Raw genomic sequence first — 5,358 nt, forward strand, 5'->3', positions numbered from 1 at the left:
TCGCCAGGGCAGCAGGCACCAGGACAGGAGTAATCTGTCATGGTCTGGCCACCTGGAACCCCGGACTGGGGTGGGGGTGGGGGTGTGTAATAATGTGGGCCATAAGAACCAGTACTGAAGAATGGTTTGAGAAGCCAGTGAAGACATGGGCTCGATGAGCCCAGGCAGAATGAAGTTTTAAGACATACACCCACCCCCTCCCCAGAGAACCGGCCCCCTGTCCCCAACCCCAAGGGGTCAGAGATTCTCATTTCTGATTCCAGTCATTCCGGCCCTCTTGGAGATGTGCCAGGCCTGGCCTCACCCACCCCTGATTCCTCCCACCTCTGGTGCTTCCTGCAGGAAGACTTCCAAGGTTGTGCAGACCTCCCCCTCTCAAAATCCAACTGTCCCCGGATCTCTCCAGCTCTCCATGCTCCAGACTGAGAAGTTCTGAGGAATTTTCTTCCTTTCTAGAAGGAATTGAGCTCCCATGCCAGACTGTGTACTGAAGAGGAAGGGGCGGAAGGTCCAAAGGCTTCTTCCAGGGACAGAACGGTGATCCAAGGCCATCATGGAAGGAAGGACAGGGCTGGCGGGCTGAAGGAAGGATGGGCCTGGGTGGAGGTGCCCCCAGGGTGCAAGGTGCAAGGACCTTTGATTTAGTCCCTCTCAGACTGGTCCTATAGCCTGTACCTGAGCTCAGGGCTCAGGTCACTGTGGGGGAGAGGCCAGATTCCCATAGGCCCCGCCCCTGGCCTCCCCCTCCCCGGGTGTAAACAAACGCACGCATTCTCTGTGGCCAATCCAAGGGGCTAATCGAGAGGGGGCGGGCTCCTGCAAACCCAGTCCTGGCCCTTTCCCTCCTCCCGTGTGCGCGGCGCCAGCTCTCACACCCCCACCCGGCAATGAGGCGGCAAGGAGCGCGCACAGAGCCCCGCCCTCAGGCCGGAGAACCACACGCTCCCTGTGCCCGCCGTGCCCGCTGGCCCGGCTGCAAATGGCACGGGCTCTGGGACCAACATGTGCCCCGCGGCCCCTCAGGCAGCCTGGCCCGATCTGCCCTCAAGCCCCTGCCCAACGCTGCCGGGATAAATATACCCGGGCTCCCGGCGTGCCAGCCAGGCAGATTTGCCTGTCAGGCGCCCGTCGGGGCAGCGCTCCAGGGCCGCTCCCGGCCCCTCTTAGGCCCCCCTCCGGGACCCTCTCTAGCTAGTCCCCGCGGGTCCTGCCTGAGAAGCTCCTCGCGCACCGCCTGAGCCCCGACAAGGCGCCGCGGCCCCAGCCCCGGTGTTGCTGACCTCCTGCTGTCCCTCCCGGCCCTGCCGACAGGCCCCGAGGCGACGAGGTGCCTCCCGGGATACCAGCTCCAACTCGGAGCTGAGTCCTGCCTGGCGGTCCCCGACCTGAGCCCAAAGTGGCGGCTTCTGGCTCGCTGGAGGTTGGGCAGCCTGCCCCGCAGGGCGGACGAGGGAGAGCTGCCGGAGCCCGGCTACGGACGGAGGGTGCACAGTAGCTCTGCCCGCCTGTCTCGGGCTGAGGTCGGCGGCCCCAGCGGTACCTGGCCCGGCGGGTGGGGGACGCACGGTGTCGCTCTGGCTGGCGCTGTCCGCTCTGCTCCCGGCGCGAGCGCAGCGGCGGGGATGAAGGGCGCCGGCCCGCCCCCTGGCCCCCCGGCCCGCCAATCCCAGGCGGCGGGCGGGAGGAGGGGCTGGTCTGGGGAGAGGCGGGGGGCCTCCCCGCCCGCCCGGAGCAAAGGGGCATCCCGAGCGCTAAAGAGCCCCTAGGTAGGAGAGCAGCTGCTCCAAGAGGGGCTCAGTGGAGTCCTGTGGGAGGAACGCTTCAGTCCAGAGCAGATTCTCTGAGTGCCCCCTTAACCCCTGAAATGCTCTGCCCTCACCTCCCTGAAGCCAGAAGAGAACGGAGCAATGCTTAACTTCGGTGAAGGGTGCTTTCAGTGGGGAACTTGCAGGTATAAGTCAGACGCCAAATATCTTTTCTGCCTGCCTCACCCTTCCCAAGCAGAGGTGGGATAGGGGTGAGGACCGGGGGCTACCTGCATCAATTCTTCTGTCTTCACCCCAGATATTCAGAAGAGATGGAGGCTGGAACAGATGGGCGTAGGGCCAGTGAGACAGGAGGGGAGCATGGCCGGGCTTGTGCTGAGCCTTGCTGGGCTCTCCCTGGCCATGCCCCCCATTTCCTTATTTCTAAGGAGTAAGAGACAGCTGTGCCTGCCCATGGGAAATGGGGCCCTGGACTTAGTGCCTTGGGCAGGGAGGGGGGCAGTTGGGCTGTCCTGTTTTTGGCTGGGGGCTTCTATCCCCTGCCTGCCTCCTACCCAAGGCCCTGGTGCTCAGAGGTGGGTGGTCGGTGTTCAGGCCCCCTAAACCTAGCCAGCAGGGAGCTGGGAGAGGCCTTGACCTTGGGGGTGAGCTGGGGGGGGTTCCTAGAACAGCTGTGTCGTTGCTTCTCAGCCACTGGCTCTGATCCGATTAATCCCATGGCCTCTGCTGTTCCTAGCCAAGCTGGACGTCTCTGTGTCATGTCTGCCCCCCTCCTGGTACTGGGGGAATGCCCTCAGAGGACAGGCCTAACCTCTCCCCTGCCCTGGCCTGGGAGTCAGGACGCCTGGATTCTCTTCCTACTGACTCACAGCACCACCAGAGCCAAGCCCTAGCCTATCTCAGTTTCCCCTTGTGTCACAGGGAAATGGCTCTGTCCTCTCCCCCACCCTGAGGGGAGTGGATGAAGGGGAAGATGTGAGCCGAGGGCAGGGGACTCAGCTTTGGTTGGGAATGCCAGGGAGCTGGGAGGACTAAAGAGAAAGGCACTGGGATGGTGGCAATCCCTCAAACCACCCAAGCTCCCGCCCTGCTGATGGCTGAAAAATAGGAAAGGACTGGCTTTCCCTCCAAATCTGGGTCTAGTGTAATCCCCAGATCAGAGCTTACCTTGGTCATGAGGGACCCTAAGTCTCTCACCCTCCGAAGGGGCTTGAGGACTGCCAATTGGATAGTCAGTAGGAGACATACTGACCAGGGTCTGCCCCCCCTCCTCCCAGCTACATATATCCTGGATGTTCACTGAAGCCATTTGCAAAGGGCTGAGTGCTCCCAGGGGCAGTTCCTGAGGGGTGAGGCTTGGCATCAAGGTCACCCAGCATGTGGGTGTTGGGGTCCTCAATCCTGACTGGAGGGAGCAGGGCTGGCTGGGCTGGGCTGTTGTGGGTGGCCTGAGGCAGCATGATGTGGGGTCCCTGGGCCAGACCAGTTATGGCCAGGAGGGGGAGGGGCTGCCTGTTTGTTGATGCTACGTCTGGGCCCCAGCCAGGGCAAACACAGCCCCGAGGCCTTTCCCCGCCACCTGCCGAATCTCCCAGCCCAGCCTGTGGTGGCAGCACAGCTGGCAGCCGGGATGGGACTCAGAGCTGCTGGGTGCCTTCTCCCGGGAACTGGAGGGAATGTCCATCCGTGTAACACAGTGGTGGGGGCAGCCACCTGGAGTGGAGGATCGGGGTCGGGGGGTGTTTTATCTCCGCCCTCAGCCCAGCCCCCACCACCATGCCCCCATCTCCAGAAACTGAGACACAGGCCCGAGTCTGCCAGATGCGTGAAACAGAACTTAAGGTCCTGGGATCACTCAGACTCTCCTTCCGGGAGCTCAGATTCTCCTGGCAGCCCTTTGGTCTCCTCCTTCTTCAGTCATGTCCTCTCAGCCTCCAGCTCGGTGGCTTCTTCTCACCATGTCACCACCTCCCCTGGCACGTCATCCACACGGTGGATGTGAGGCCCCATGTTCACCTCCAACCCAGTTGTCCCCAGAGCCCAGCATCTGTACCCACTGACTCCTCAGCTACTCTGCGGGGCCCTGCCTCACGCTCAGCCGGCCTCCCTGCCTTCCTCCCAACCTGCTTCTTGTCCCAGTTGGCCTCCCCCCACCCCACCTGGCTGGCCACACGTGTTCCTGTGGTTCTCAGAACACGCCAGCCTCTTGCCCTCCCTGGCCCTCTGCCCTCCTGGTTCCCCACCCTGTCCCAGCTCCTCCGCAGGCTCTTCCTTGTCCAACAGCCCAGTAGAAGATGGCCCCTGAGTACGCCGGCCCATTCTTCCTGGACGTCATGTGCGCCCCTCTTGCCATCCCTCCTCACAGCCCCGGTGTCTCCAAAGGCTCCCTCTGGGTTGTCTAGACAGGAAAGCTCCTGCCAGGTTGGAGGGCGTGAATCAGGAAAAGCCTGATGGAGAAGAAACCTGTGGGCCTGGCTCTGCCAAGGGGAAGAAAGGCACGTGCCAGGGTGGGGAAGAGAAAGGGCATTTGGATAGAGGAAACAGCCTGGCTGCAGGAAGACGTGAGTATGAGTGTGGGATTAGCACCAGTAGGTGGACAGCTGTGTACGGGGGCCAGACACTTGGCCTGGAGTCATGGGGGGGGGGGTTCAAGGCCTCATAGGAGAGGAGGGTTCTCACCTCCACAGCCCAACGTTGAGGACCCACACCCATAGCTCCTGACTATACTCTGCCCAGCTTGGTGTCTGGGAGGCTCGTCTTCGGGGACAAGCAGGGGTTTAGTTGGTGTAATACAGGGTGTGGACCCCTGTGAGGGACCCATAGGCAGAAGGTCTTGTCTAGCCCTCCCCCAGCCTGGGTCCTCAGAGCTGATGACCTCTTGGCTGAGGCCTGCTCCCACACTTCTGGCATTCCCTCCCTCTCTCCCTGAGATCTGGCCCCCAGCTCCTCTGGCCACTGAAGCGGCTTAATGAGCCCAGGTCACGTGGACTATGCTACTGCTTGTGGGGAGGGCCCAAGCCCCTAGTGGCCACCCGACCAGGCCCTGACGTCAGCGGCATTAACCGTCCACCAGGGTTTTCTAATCTCTGGTCAGTGGCCGGGCCAGGTTAGTCCCGCCAGAGCCAGAGCTGAAGGCCGTGAGGGCCCTCGGGGGCACCTTGAGGTTGCAGGTCAGGCGGGATGGTGGTTATTAGAGGTGCCCGCAGTGAATGACCCCTACCTGCAAGGCCAGGGTGTGGCCACTGTGCTGACTCTGGGCCAGCTCTGATCCTCTGCCCTCAACTGTGAATCAGGCATTGACACCCATTGATCCTGCTCCTGAGGGTATAATTACACCGGTGTGGTGAGTGGGGCTGAGGAGGCTCTGAGCTGGGAGACTCAGCACCGCCCCCCACCCCCGCCCCACCCCCAGCATACTTGTGGCCATTGGCAGGGCCACTTGGGGCCAGGTCCTGGCCCTGGCCCATGGGATCCAGGAATACCAGTCCTGAATCCCCGACCCTGGGATCAGAACTGTGTGTGGAGGGGACTCCCTGGAGGGTGGGGTCCAGCCCCTGCCTAGTGACTGGGCTTCTCTCTGCCCCTGGCCCAG

Source organism: Ursus maritimus, unplaced genomic scaffold (genome assembly GCF_017311325.1).
Source record: "Ursus maritimus isolate PB19 unplaced genomic scaffold, ASM1731132v1 scaffold_14, whole genome shotgun sequence".
Taxonomy (NCBI): domain Eukaryota; kingdom Metazoa; phylum Chordata; class Mammalia; order Carnivora; family Ursidae; genus Ursus; species Ursus maritimus.